Source organism: Chelonoidis abingdonii, chromosome 5, assembly GCF_003597395.2.
Source record: "Chelonoidis abingdonii isolate Lonesome George chromosome 5, CheloAbing_2.0, whole genome shotgun sequence".
NCBI classification, from domain to species: Eukaryota; Metazoa; Chordata; order Testudines; family Testudinidae; genus Chelonoidis; species Chelonoidis abingdonii.
Genome location: NC_133773.1, coordinates 6,094,754 through 6,110,692, shown reverse-complemented (window position 1 = coordinate 6,110,692; position 15,939 = coordinate 6,094,754).

The window sequence follows — 15,939 nt, the reverse complement described above, 5'->3', positions numbered from 1 at the left end:
TCCCTTTGTCAATCAGACTAAGAATAAAACACTGTGTTGGATTAGAGACAAAACTCCACTTTCTGCATTTTGGCTTCATTTCAGCTCATACTAAAAGGCAACATTGGGCAACCTTTCCTCGTGCTAACGTCTAATTCCTCCCTTGAGTGGTGGTGTTGACTTCACTTGCGCAAATAACTCAGTAGCATGAGGAAACCATGCACGCTCTAGCTCAGAATTCTCCACCCATCTCGGCACCTAACACGTGCCCAAACTGAGGTGAATGCCATGGTGCTTTGCTGAGAGAGTCTCTTTCAGCTGGCCAGAAAGCACAGACAGCAAGTTCCAATGTATTTCATCGTGGCTGAGTGTTATCATGCCACTTCACAGAGTAGAGAGAGAGGGACTGAGTGGATTAATGAGGCACAGGTGCTGATATCCAGCACTTTGTGTCAGTGCAACCTTACTTCATGTCCTCACTTACTTTCATTGGAGTATTTTACTGACAGCATTGTTTTGTTTTGTTTTTTTTACCCTCTGTCCTGGAACACATCCTGAACCAATAAAGGAGTGTAGCTTAACAGGATCAGATCGAAGAACTGCATTATTGGAAGTCCATCACCCACCAAGTAAGGATAATGAATAGAAATACAATGATGCAAAGCCATTCCCACAAATGGGAGCAGAGTAGGACTGACAAAACCATGTGCCTATCCCGATGTAGCAAAGATAAAAACTTCTATCCTTTACGCAAGCTGTTGTGGTAACCACCATGCTATTAAAAACTCATATGCCACATAGTGAAGATCTGGGAGAAAGTTATTGCTAAGAGACTATAAAGGTCAGTGACAATCAGTTTGGATTTGTGCCAGGCAAGCCAACAATGGATGTTATCTGTGCATTAAGATTGCTTGTGGAAAAATATAGAAAACCAAGGAAATCCCTGTGCAAGGTATTCATACCTCTTGAGAAGGTTTATGACCATATTCCAGGAGAAGTCATCTGATGATGTATGAGAATGGAACAGATTTCAGTAGACTATAATCAGATGCATACAGGACATGTATGAGGGTGCTGTTACCACAGACGGAAGGCTGTGTGAACAAACTGAACAGTTTCTAGTCAGAACTGGAGGACATCAAGGCTCAGCACTCAAGTCCTTTTTTGCTCGATGCCCTGACAGAGAACACTCTGGTGCATGCTTTTTTGCAGATGAAAGTGTTCATGGGAGAGAGGAAAGAGAAGATGGAAGACTGAGATGTGTACTTGAAAGAAATGGCATGAAAATCAACAGAAATAAATAAAACAGAAGTTCAGTTACCTAGGTTTCATAGTACAGGATAATGGTGAATTCAATGACAAATTTATAAGCATAACAGCAAAGGCATGGACTAAATGAAGAGAAGTGTGCAGTGTGATTAGGCTATAGAAGAATGCCTATCAAATTGAAAAGCAAGATCTACAAGCTGGTAATTAGGTCTGCACTTTTGTACAACTCCAGATGCTGGACACTGAGAGAGAAGAGCAGATCCTGAATACAGTGGAAATGAAAATGTTAAGATGGAGGGACTGAGTTCAGAACGAACAGTTTAGAGGAAATGTGAAGGTGGTACTTGTTACTGAAAAAGCAAAGGGAATCCAGGCTTAGAATGATTTAGGGGGCATGCAAAAAACAAGACATGAAGAGTCTATAGGAAACATGTGTTAAACTTAGAATTGGAGAGTAAGAGAAGGCCCAGACATAGACGGAGGGATGTTACACAAAAGGATTTGATTAGATGTGGAGTTTTTGAGGAACCGATTCAAGACAGAGTAGAACGGAGAAGAAGGACTCAAAGATCCAACCCCATTCATATGAGACTAGAGGTAAAAGAAGATCAATCAATCAGAATTAGAGCTGGTCATTTTTATTTTCTCAAAATATGCTGTTTTGTTAAAGTTTTCCCCAGGAAGATTTTTGAGGTCTAGGGTTTGCTGATCATTTCTGACCAGAGAGAGAGACCCAGATCAAACACCTGATGTCTTTGATCCCAAACCAGCTGTTTTGACACAATTCTGTTGCATAAAAACATTCCGAAGGTATGACTTTTTTTAAAAAAAACCCCAAAGTTGTGAAATGGAATGGTCTTCCTCTAGACAGTTCCAATCAGAATATTATATGCAGCAGGGGCATGGAATAGATTTCTTTTTGGAGTTTGGCATGTGAGCAATGGAGTGCTGTAAGAATCACCAGACTTGATCAGATCCATAGTCCTTCAGTACAATATCCTGTCTTCAACAGCAGCCAACACTAGATGCTTCAGAGAAAGGTGCAAGAAACCCCACAATAGCAGTTCTGGGCTACTCTGCCTCCAGGGAAAGTTTCCTCCTGACTACCGTTAGTTAGAGATTGCCTTAAACCCTGATTCAGGAGGTGTTAAATCCCTTCCAAAGCTATTGTTTATTTTTAATTGTTTACTATTAAAATTCTGGATATTCTTGTGATCCATATAAAAATATCTAATCCTTTTTGGAATAATGCCAAACTCTAGCTCTCAAGACTATGTACATTATTACAGGTTAGACAGAAACATCTGTCATGGATGGTCTAGGTGTACCTGGTCCTGCTTCGGTACAGGGGAATGGATTTAGATGACTTCTTGAGGTCCCTTCCAGCTGCGCATTTATATGATTCTATATATGCACACGTGTACCAAAGAACATTAAGGTTGAAAAGTCAAGCACTCGGAGGTTAGGAAATGCTAGATTTAAGGTTGCCTTGGCAACCTTAATTCAGCCTCCTTGTGGATATGCATTATCATACATCTTTAAACACATGATCAAACTATTATTTTTCACAGGATCCCTGCCTCATTGGGCATACTTGTGAAAGACTGAAGCAACCTTGCTTTTGGATTTGTTTTACTTCGTCTCCTGTGCTATCCTTAATTCTTGATTATTATTTGTACCAAAACAGCACTTACAAGTCCCAGTCAGAGTCTGAGCTGAATGTGTGCTAGAAATAGATGAATGATCAACTCATGCTCTGGGGGCTTTTTTTGTTTCAGTGTCTTGTTTAAGATTCTATAGGAAGCCTGTGTCAGAGCCAGGACTACTATTATTATTCAGATTACAGTGGAACCTACAGACCCCAAGTGAGACCAGGGCCTCATAGGGATAGCATTGGATAAACACATGTGAAATTGGCCCTGCCTGCAGAAAACTCACAATCTCAGCCAATGAAGTGTGGGATGGGACACAAAGGTGAGGTCACCTGGTGGGACAGTAACAGAGCTAAGAACAGAGGCAAGGTGTCAGAGGGTAGCTGGCCTTCTCAGGAGGTCAGGAGCTAAGTCTACCTCTTTCAGGCCATTAGTTAGGCAGGGAAGTACTATGGGCGCGATAAAAGGTTGCTAGTCCCAGTGTGGGAAGGGAGGCTGGCTAGTGAACAAAGGCTCTTGGGGAGAGAAACAGAGTGAAAGCTCCCAAAGGGAGGGTGTCTCGGGGGGACCTGGTGAGGAGGTTCACCAGGAAAGAAAACCAAGAAAGAGAGTGTCCTAGGTGGGAGGGCTCCTAAAAGGGAGGAGATAGGACTGACAAGTCTCGGTGGAACCTGGTAACCCTGGAAGGACTTCACCAAGGAGCAGCAAAGCCAGAGCAGAGGAATTATATGCTGTTCAGAGGAAGAGTCATCATGGTTTGAAAACTGTGGGGGCCTTGACCGAAGAGGAGAGACCCAGCTCCAATTGATGCCAAGACGCGCTCACTCCAGAAGAGCGTTCCACAGTAAGAGGGCCTTACTAACAAGGGACCTGGACATAAGTGGGGTAAATAACTCAGCCCCTTACCCCTCGAGCTAGAGACACTGGGGTAGAGGCCTATATGCATAATGTTCCACCTTTGGATTAAATAAACTAGACCCCTGAAGGGTCACTGTTGAATCTACATAAACCTCATTAGACAAATTGAAACCATCTATATGAAATGAGGCAGAGATGTAATTGCATTGCTTCACTAGGACTCCTGGAGGCGCTCCAGGCATGAGTGCCCCCCAGCACACAAGGTGACCACACTCACAGTGAAACGCCCTTTTCATTTGACAACAATACCTCCTTGGAAGCAAGAGTGGAAATTTCTGACCTGGTTTTCACCTTTCCTCCCCTAATTATCTTATTTTAAACCTCACTTTGCCAGGAAGGACAAAAATGATCCTATTCTATGAACTTATACCAAGATGTAGTGCAGAATGAGTTAATATAAACCTCAGAAAAAAGCGAGATTTCAGTGCAGGCACCAATAACCTGAAAAGAATCAAACCCAGCAATGCCATGATCCCTCTGAATTAGCGAGCTTTATGACTGAAGGAGGAAACGTTTCTCACCACACTCTTCATTGCCAACTATTTTCCCTTTCCTTGTTCTAGGTTGTAGCTCATCTGCTTGCAAAGTTTACAAGCATACAAAGAGGGAAGCATTCTCAAGTGCTGTCTGCTAGTCAGCTAAGCCAGCAGGAAAGAACTGACTGTACCGCATAAGTCAGCAACACATTTGCTTGCCTTGCCCACTGGCGTAATGGAGAGGAGAGACTTGCTGCTTATATTAGCCCTTGTCTGACAACTCTGTGGTAAGTAATTTGGCACTAAAAACAAACCCAGCTAAAACAGTTGCCATAGTAGACTCTGAAACCTTGACAGGACCTGATATGTAAGCGCAGGCTGCCAAGAGGCAGCACTTGTGGCTTGACACATTAGGAACAGCAGGTCACTCACCGCCTCCACAGCTTAGTTTTAAATCTAAGGGCTCCCACACAGGCAACATCTGTTTTGCAATAAATTTCAGGATAGCCACCATGTGTGTGGCACAAAGCAACAGAATAGCTTCTATTATTAAAAACAACAATGACAACATTACTTTTGGTCATTAGACCGGGAAATGCAACTACAGAACATGGCTGTGATGTATATATCTGTACGGGATTCACTGTAATGTATATATAAGTGGTGGAGAAAGCCGTGTCATAATGTGCAGGGCCATGAAATAGAGTACATTAATTCCTGACCTGTGGGTATCTGATCTGCACTCTTCCCACTAATCCAATGTGACAAGGTATACCCGACTCTCTCTGCTCCCAGACTAGAAAAGCCAACAAGTCTTGGTCCTCCAGGGTCTAGAAGGGCCAGGAGGAACTAACCAATCAGGAGCTACCAGGTAGATTAAGAAGGCTTTCCTGCATCAGCTAAGTAGGAGTGCTGGGTAAAGCTGGGAGAGGAAAAGAGCTGAGTCCTAACCCTGGACCTGGACAAAGGCCTAATCTTTGGACTGAACCTTTGCAGTTGTACAACCAACTGGTTTCTTTTGTTGGTGTTTGTTTGAAAGTTTAAAGGCAGACAGACACATTTTGAGTTTAGCTTTAGCTCACTATTAAATTACTGCAAATCAACCCTCTGCATGAGTCATCTTGCTGTGGATAAGATGAGACAATATCTCCGCTGGACTTATTCTAAGTCCATGAGCAGTTTCAAACCACTGCCATTAAAAAGCAACACCACAGTGACCTGCTAGAGACATGAGTCTCTTTTCCTCCTTCCACCCACAAATGGGGAATTTGTACTCCAAGTTGGAGGTGGAGAATAGGCAGTATTCAATCTTGGACCAGCGACTGCTTTAAGGTCTAATATCTTGCAACTCTTCAGGGCTGGAAATCAAAGTGTTATACCATTGGAAAAGGGAAATTCACAGCTTCCCTATGGGATACACTGCAATTGATGATAGCCTTTGAGATTACTGAGATATGAGACTTTAAGGTGAAAACATTTTTATGAACCGAAAAGCTTTTTTGAAAGTCTGGCCCCACTTGTAGTTGATGAACACTTTGGAAAATGACACTCAGTGCTTGACATTTTGATGGCATAGTAAATAACACAGATTAAGACTAGAAGGTACCATGATCATCACCCAGTCTGACTTCCTGCGTGACACAGGCCAGAGATTGTCACTCAGTGATTCCTGCATCGAGCACATATCTTGTGACTGAGCTAGAGTATGATTTTCAGGGAGATGCTGAGTCTTGGTTTAAAGCCTTCCTTCTATGTTCTGCTCTCATGACGTGGTCAAAAGGTTTATTACCAGCAAAGGAAACTGAACAATCCATGTCAGTACCATATACCTGAAACTCACCATGTTGCTGTTTGCTGTTTTGTTCTGTTGACAGCAAACGACTAGCAAGCACTGGACACATTCTGAGTCCGTATGCTTTACTGAGTGAGATCAACTACACAATTATTTTTAGCACTGGTCTGTTGTTAGGGTTCTTGGCTTCTTGTCAGCTCCATGATGAATTGGTCAAAGCTGGGAGTCTCCTTAATGCTGTTGGTTTTTACTGTTCTTGGTATGAAGGCATCAGGAGTTTCACTCTGTCCTATTCAGGCTAAAAAGGACTAAGGATGCATTGCAAAGTGGGGGACGTGATTAGTGAGATTCATTTATTGCATATTGTGACTATTATTTATATCTGTGTTTACCCTCTATAAGGTGCCCAGATGCTATGGTGATGGTTACTGAATACATTTGGATAAATAAATAAATCAGCTAAAAATTCACAAAAATCTGTCCCAGGCTGCTATTTTTTGCATTTACATTTTATTTCCAAATTCATTGCATTTAAAGGGACTCGACTAGCAGGGCCAGTGCAAGGAAGTTTCGCACCACAGGCGAAACTTCCACCTTGCGCCCCCCGCCCCAGCCCTGTGGCAGCTCCCCCCCCCCCCCCCCCATCCTCCTTGAGCACGCTGCTCCCACTCTAATTCTCCTCTCCTCCCAGGCTTGCGGCACCAAACATCTGATTGGCGCTACAAGCCTGGGAGGTGGGAGAAGTGGAACAGTGACTGTGTGTTCGGGGAGGAACCACTGTAAAAAAAAAATTGGCCGCACCGCTTTTTGGTGGTCCCAAATCTTGGCGCTCTAGTCAACTGCCTAGTTCGCCTTAATGGTAGCACTGGCCCTGTTGGCTAGTTCCCTCTGGGCCATGAACATTGACTAGCTAAGCACTGAACTGCCTGTGATGGGAAAACAGGCTCAAGCTCGACTTCCCCTTCATTCTGTACTACCATATTGATTTCTTAACCTCTCGATAAAAGTATAAGAATTCCTCAAGTTCCTGTAAAATTTCTGGCCTTGATTCAACTTTTGTACTGAAAATTTTGATATTTGGTCAAAAACAAACATTAGAGCCCAGACCAGAAATTTTTTCATTCAAAATGGTGCTATGAGGCCTGATGGGAATTGTAGTTTGGATGCCTTATGCTTCCATTCTGCCTGGCTCTGTGATCAGAGTCTCTCTCTCATATTGCATCATAGGTAGTGACTCATGTGATGCACCCTTCCCCTCCACCAAAAATGAGAATGTGGTGTATCATGGGAGATGTAGTGCAGCCCAGGAGCCCAGCCCATAGATGCAAATGGGAGTTGAAGGCACCTTAACTACAACTCCCAGGAGGCATAACATCAGTTTGAAGTAAAACGTTTCTGTGGAAATTTGACAAAAAAGAAAAAAAAATCCTAAATTTTCCATGGGAAAAAACAACGATTTTCCAATCAATTCTAGCACAGAGGGAATAAGGCACTTGCCAAAGACAGAAAAGAAATTTATGGTTGAGTGGGAAATTGAACTTGATCTGCTCTTTGGACTAGCTTGGCTTATTGAGAGGCAAGGAAATTAACATGGCAGCCACCACAAAATACACTTACACTGCACACCTTTTTAAACAGCTATTCACCATCATTTTGCACCAGTAAACCACTTACATGATTTAAACAATGTTCACCTATCACTAAAAAGATATTCCTCCAGCCGGGATGCTATGTCATTAAAGCTGCAGTTCACCTTAATTGCAAGAAGAGTGTAATTACTTGCAAATGAATCTTACAATTTAACTGAAACCAAACTGTACCAATAAAATAATCCCAAATATTATAGGGCCAGGTCAATGGTGTAAGTCCGTGTAGCACTATGAACTTTGGCACAGGCAAAGATTTGGCCTACAGTTCTGAGGCAAAAATATGATCTATGTCTTCCATAATGTTTTTTTTTGTCCAGTTACATTGCCTTAGAACTATGTTTCTATATGGTGAGCATATTACATGGAAATGCCTGCAGATTACCAATTATTCTTTGATAAATGCCATCCCATAGAGCAGGGTTTCTCAAACATGCGTCACCGCTTCTGTAGGAAAAGCCCTTGGAGGGCCGGGATGATTTGTTTACCTGCCCTGTCTGCAGGTCTGGCTGATCACGGCTCTCACTGGCCGCGGGTCACTTCTCTGGGCCAATGGGAGCTGCTGGAAGTGGCGGCCAGTAAGTCCTTCAGCCCGCGCCACAATAGCTTATTAGCTCTGCCAGGGTACCAGCCAGATCCTCTGGAGTTAGCTACACTTTCTTGGGTCATTAGTTAAAAAGAAAAAGGATGATATTTAACAGCCCTAATGGTGGCCCAGAGCTGCTCTCAGATCGTCATCACCTGTGCCTTGGTAGGATCAACCCCTTCAAAAGGTACAATACAAATCAAATGGCTGGAATTTGAAGCTACACAAATGCAGACTAGAAATAAGGTGTACAATTTTGTGTGAGAGCAATTAACCACTCGATAATTTACCAAGCTGGTGCATTCTTCATCACTGAAAATTTTGAAATCAAGGTTGGATGGGTTTTTTACTGAAAGATCTGCTCCATGCATTATTTTGGGGAAGTTCTATGGTCTGAGTTATACAGAGGGTCAGACTGGATGATCACAGTTGTCCCTTCTGGCCCTGGAATCTACAAACATATGCAGGGATTACTTCACTCACTATTGTAAGCAGCCGCCTCTGGGGAGAAAAGGGGTTTAATAGCAACACTTGGCCTCACACTATGGTGCTAAAATAATTGTGTAGATGATCTCACTAAGGCTGGAGCTTGGAGTTTGAAACCAACTCCCTTCCTGGCCTTCAGAGCCCAAGCAGGATCATCTACACAGTTATTGTTAGCACAGTAGCACTAGCTTGAGTCTGTAAATCAGAGTTCTGAGACTCGCTGCCAAGGAGTTCTCTTTAGCTGCGTACACCACTATTCATCATGGAAGACGTAATCTGGCCGGGGATAAAACCTATAGGGGTATGACAGTCCCAAAACTACAAATCCCATGAGGCATTGTGGCAGCTCAGGTGGACACAGAGATTAATGTCAACCCAACCCAACCCAAAACGAAAGATTCCCGTTTCAGGCTGAGAAACGGAACTAAAACATATTGATTCAGGAACATCAAAACCTTTCATTTCAGTAAAATAAACTTTATATATATAGCAACTGGATAGCGTAGTGGTTAAGAGCACTGCCCTTTGATACGGGAGACCGCCCTTTGATATGAGAGACCGGGGTTCAAATCCCAGTTGGTACCCAACTTTCCAGTAGGGGTCCTTGGGCAAAAGACCCCCTAATGCTTCACCTGCCTACCTCAAATATGAGAGTGACACAAACTAGGAGAGTCATGCCGGCTCGGACGTTGCCCGGATTAACAAGGTCCATGCCAGATGTTGAGTAACCAGGACAATCTGACGATAAGTGGGCTACTGGAACAAACCATTCATGGACGAGACAAGAGAACCTGGAATTGATGGAATGCTACTACAACAGTAGACCTAATGAGAGGGGATGTATGAAATGTATGAGGGGACTGTGGATGGACAAAAGACCTACATCCACACTTACTGAGAAACAGCTAGTTACCCAACGCTTCAACATAGTAAAGAGGAAGCTGCTCTCACAGCTTGAGATAGACCAACTCCACATTACATCCCAGACTCAAGAAGACCTGGAAGAACAAGTGGATGTGCAGCCCACACCTGAAGCTGAAACTTCACTGCCACCCCCCTCCATTGCAGAGCACAGCAGCTGATATGAGGCATAAGATCATGGAGAAACTAGCTACAGTCAATCCTCGAGACCGATTACCAAGGCTCAGTGGAGAAGTACCATCAGATAGTATGTTAGAAGATGCCAATAGAGCCCTCATGACAATCCCTACTACCACCATAACTCAAACCAATGAACTGGTATATTACGCTACAGCCTCTGTAATCCTGGAGATGCTTGGCTACACGATCAAGAAGAACAACAGTATGTACCCACCCTGGAAAATGAGGTTGGAGGATAAGATCAAGGCGACTCGGAGAGAAGTTAGTCAGCTGGTGGAACTACAGAAGGGTGTAGAGATTAAGGATAAGACTCGGCTACTGAAAAAAATACAAGGACCTGACTCCATCTGAAGCCCTAGAGACTGCTAAACAAAGGCTCACAGCACTGGCTACCAGGCTAAGGAGATACACTAGAGAAGCAGAGGCCAAAAAAGTAAATGCCCTGTTCTCCAAAGAACCATCCAAGGTGTACTCCCAACTGCAGTGCAACAACACAATAACAGCAGAGCCACCAGCAGCAGAAACTGAACAGTACTGGAAGAACATATGGGAGAAAGAGAAGACTCATAACACCAGTGCAAAGTGGCTGCAGGACCTGAGAACAGAGCACAGCAATCTCCCAGAACAGAAACCAGTCACCATCACAGTAGAAGACATCCAGCAGCGGGTCAAGAACATGAAGAGCTGGACAGCACCTGGACCAGACATGATCCACACCTACTGGCTAAAGAAACTAACAGCAGTGCATGAACGCCTAGCAGCACAGATGAACCAGCTGCTAGCAGCAGGCTCCCACCCAAACTGGCTAACACAAGGAAGGACAGTGCTGATCATGAAAGACCCCTGCAAGGGGACAGAACCGGCTCCAACTACGGCCAATAACCTGCCTCCCCACAACATGGAAAGTCCTATCAGGCATCATAGCTGCCAAGCTACAGGACCACATGGGCCAGTACATGAGCACAGCTCAGAAGGGCATTGGGAACAACACCAGAGGCTCAAAACACCAGTTGCTCATAGATAGAGCAGTCGCCCAAGACTCAAGGTCTAGACAGACCAATCTGAGCACAGCCTGGATTGACTACAGGAAAGCCTACGACTCAATGCCGCACACGTGGATCTGTGAATGTCTGGCGCTATACAAAGTCAACAGGACACTAAGGACCTTCCTCAAGAACTCAATGGGACTATGGAAGACAACACTAGAAGTCAACTCAAGGCAGCTTGCACAAGTGGCCATCAAGTGTGGCATATACCAAGGTGATGCACTGTCCCCGCTGCTGTTCTGCATAGGCTTAAACCCCCTCAGCCAGATAATCACAAGGACTGGATACGGGTACAGGTTCAGGAGTGGAACTACCATCAGCCACCTCCTCTACATGGATGACATCAAGCTGTATGCTAAGAATGAACGAGACATCGACTCGCTAATCCACCTGACGCGGATCTACAGTGAGGATATCGGGATGTCATTCGGACTGGAGAAGTGTGGCCGGATGGTAGTGAAGAGAGGGAAGGTAGTCAAGACTGATGGGGTGGAACTACCAGCGGGCCACATAGCAGACATACAGACCAGCTACAAGTACCTTGGCGTCCCACAGTCACATGGAAACCACGATGAGGAGGCAAGGAAGACAGCAACATCCAAGTATCACCAAAGATAAGACAGGTCCTGAAGAGCCAGCTCAGTGGGAAGAACAAGATCCACGCCATCAACGGATACGCCCTGCCGGTCATCAGATACCCTGCCGGTATAGTGAGCTGGCCAAAGAGGACATGGAGGCTGCCGATGTGAAAACCCGGAAGCTCCTCACAATGCACGGAGGTTTCCACCCCAAGTCCAACACCCAGAGACTGTATACCAGCCGGAAAGAAGGCGGGCGGGGCTTGGTGAGCGTCAAAGCCACTGTCCTGGATGAAACCCGGAACATCCAGGAGTACATCAGTAAGATGGCCCCAAAGATGAGCTGCTGAGAGAATGCCTGAGGCAGCAGCAGACATGGGAGGAAGACCAAGCAGAAGAAGTGCCATGGCAAGACAAGACCCTGCATGGGATGTACCATCGACAGATAGCTGAGGTGGCTGACATTGGGAAATCCTACCAGTGGCTGGAAAGGGCTGGACTAAAAGACAGCACTGAGGCACTGATCATAGCAGCACAGGAACAGGCACTGAGCACCAGATCCATTGAAGCAGGGGTCTACCACACTAGAGAGGACCCAAGGTGCAGACTGTGCAGAGAGGCCTCAGAGACAGTCCAACACATAGTGGCAGGATGTAAGATGCAGGCAGGAACAGCATACACTGAACGGCACAACCAAGTGGCTGGCATTGTGTACAGGAACATCTGCACAGCGTATGGGCTAGACCCTCCCAAGACCAGATGGGCAGGAACAACATCAGAGCTCTCTGTCCAGAAGAGTGCAGTGCTAGGAACAGCTAAGATACTGCGCAGAACCCTCGAACTCCCAGGCCTCTGGTAGAGGACCCGAGGTTGAGGAAGACACATACCACCCATAGGGGTGAGAGGGGAATTTTTTATATATAAATAAAAGCAAGTATTCTGACATTTCTGAATCAAAACCTTTTGGAACTTTTTGTTCCAGAAAGTTTGGAGCTTTTGGTAGTTTTCCCCGAATCAGGATGAACACAAATGTCAAAATATCAGAATTTCCCAAAAGACAAAAATTCTGCTCTAGTCATTCCATTGGTTAGGTTGCAGAACTAACAAACAGACCCCTTAGACTGGACGTCACAGAATCTTGAATGACTGGAAGTGCTCGGGATCTTAATCTTCTATCTCACCTGAATACCAGCAACTCCAGCTCCACAGTGTCCTCATAGGGCAGGGGTTCTCAAACGGTGACCGGGACCCCTCAGGGGGTCATCACGCTATTACACGGTGGTTGCAAACTGTTAGGCACTTCCCCAAACCCCGCTTTGCCTCCAGCATTTATAATGATGTTAAATATATTTAAAAGTGGTTTTATTTTATAAGGGAGAGGGTTGCACTCAGAGGTTTGCTGTGTGAAAGGGGTCACCAGTACAAAAGTTTGAGAACCACTGCCATCGAGCAATGCAACAAATCCTGCATCTTGACTAGGGGGTTAGACCAGAGGACCCTTGTCATCCTTGATTTAGCGAGACTGGAGCATTTGGCAAATTTCTGCTGGTTTCATTCAATTGTTAGTCTCTGGATTTTTCATTTTCATTTTTAAAAAAATATATGTAAAGCTTTTACAAATGCTTGAAATAAAAAAAAACATTTTGAAATCAACATGCTTGGTCAGACTTAAAATAGTGTTTTGTTTTGTTTAAAATTTTGATTAACCAATTTAAAATAAAATTGTTTCAGGTATTTTTTTTTTTTGGACATGCCAATGAACTGAAAAATTATCTATTCACAGCTCTCTATTCAAGAGTAACCCCAGTTCAAAACCTAGTAAATTGAAGTGTGTGTTCAAGGTAAAGGACTAAATAGAAAAAAAATAATAACCAGGTCTACCTATAAACGCAAATGTTTGACAATTAATTTTATTTGGCATGGTAACTGGATGGCTTTAAATAATGTTAATTAAAATGCCCCGGCCATAAGATGCATAAATATATGGTAGTTACTATGGTCTTTTCTATCACAATAAATACAAGATGAACTTCTAGTACTTTCATTACTTAAAATAAAGGAACAAACGGATGATCACAGAGTTTGGTAACAAAAACTGGACAACTTTGAGGGAAAACATATCAGCAACTTATCAGAGAGGATAAACAAATCCTTCACCTTGTGAGTGAAATGGAACAGAAGCAAGCACAGGAATTAAGAGAGACTTGAAGCCAGAACCTCAGCTGTTGTAACTCAGGATAACTCCACCGATGTCTACAGGGATATGTTAACTTATACAGGATTAGAATTGGTCCCTTTATTTATACTCTGATCATCAGTAGCTCTGGCAGTTGTATACCGTGCTACTGAGTGAGATTCTGATCTCCTATACACTAGAAATAGTAAAATGTTAAATGCAGAAAGGAGATGAGAAGCATGTTTTAATAACACCAATAGAGATTTTCTCTGGGATGTGTAAGTATCCCAGAATTACCCAGCCCACCTGATCTCAAAGGGGAGCTATTGTAGACTTAGAAAAATCAGGCTTTTAAGATGGAAAATCAAGTTGTTTGAGCCGCACGTGCTATAAAATGTGGCTTTAATAGTCAATAAAGCTGGCAAAAGTCTCTGCTCGCTACCTAATAGCTAGTAGATTTTCAAATTATAGAATTCATCTGTCACACTCTATTTAGAATATCTATATCATTTCAACAAGAAATGCCACGGTCAGACAGTTATTTTAATGGGTGAAGGGTAAGTGCACTGAATAAAAGGTAATAGAATGGAAAAATGAAAGACAATTAGAGATCAAGACTTTATCACTGTCCCCCCGCCACACCCCCCTCGGGTGTGAAACTGAAGGGCTCTAGGAGGGAGTTTGGTTGTGGGGTGTAGGCTCTGGAATGGTGCAGTGGGTTAGGGTGTAGGGGGGAGGTGCGAGGCAGCACTTATCTCGGGTGGCTCCTGAAAGTGAGTGTACAGCCCTCTGGGAGTGGCTCCTAAGTGGGGGGCTGCCCCTGCCTGCAGGCACCGCCCCCCACTGCTCCCATTAGCTGCAGTTCCCAACCAACAGGAGGTGAGTAATCGGCGCTCGGGGTGGGGGCAGTGCATGGAGGCCCCCAGGGACGTACCGGTTGCTTCCAGGAGCAGCGTGGGGCCAGAGCAGGCAGGGAGCACCAGCCCTGCCTAAAATCTCTGGGTTTGCCTTCAGTAGCCTCGGGGAGCTGGAGGGAGGGAGGAGAAGGAGTTGATCAGTGAGACTCGCAGACCCCCTGCAGTTCCCTTCGGGACCCCCAGGGGTCCATGGACCCCAGTTTGAAAAACATTGCTTCAGTAACTGGACTGGAAGCACCAATTCATTTCAGAGATCTCTAAGAGCCACCCTCAGCTACTAACTGGTACACAGAGGCAGCATGGTCTATTGGATTGGGTGCCGGACTGGGACTTATGATACCTCCATTCTAATCTGCCCTTGGGCAAGTCCCTTCCCCTCTCTATTTCCCCCTCATTCTGTGTCTGTCGGGTCTATTTAGACTGTAAGGTCTTGGGGGTCAGGGAATGTCTCTTACGATGTGTTTGTACAGCACCTAGCAAAATGGAGCCCTGGTCTGGGTTGGGACCACCATCATTATTTGATACAAGCAGCAACAACTTTCAGTCACTATCAACTTGGGTTTAATTTAAACTGGGCGCCGAGCTGTGAAAGGCAGACAGGTTCTAAAAGGAAAGCAGAGCTCTCTTACTAGCAGATGAGCTGCTTTGGGTATTTCAGGCTGAAAGAAACTAAACCAGAATTGAACGGTTCTCTAAACAAAACCATATTTCTTAAAGGGAAAAAATTCTTGCATCATTTGCTTCCCCCCACTTCCTGCAGGTATTTCCAATGGCCCTCTCCATTATGTGACATTCTTAAAAGGGAGGGTGCAGGGGAAGGGTTTGCTTTCTAGGAGCAAACCAACAAGAACTATCACATTCAAAGTACTTGTCCATTGCAAACTTCCAGCATCTTTCTGATCCGGGCAGTCTGTGCATGAAAGTCTCAGTATGTCTCTGGGGTAAACACAATACCGTATTTATTTCTTTGCCTGCTAGAAGAAAGCACTATATCTTCTTCAGGTCTTGCTTATTCATGAACAGTGAATTCATCTATAGCACAAGCAATTAGCTCTGGATAGGAATATTTCTCAAACCGCCCTTTGGTGATTATTAAATAGAACACGAGATCATGCACTCATGAGAAACAAAAAATGTTTTATTCGAATGCCTTTCCATAAATTTCCTGTTTTTCCACCATCCCACTAATAGAGTAAATACATTTGCACTGCACTCATTGCAGTGTTTTACATACCACATTCAGATTATATTTCTGCTTGTCTTTGAAATAACTATAAAATGCATTAAATAATCACAATAAACCATGTTTGTTGATAA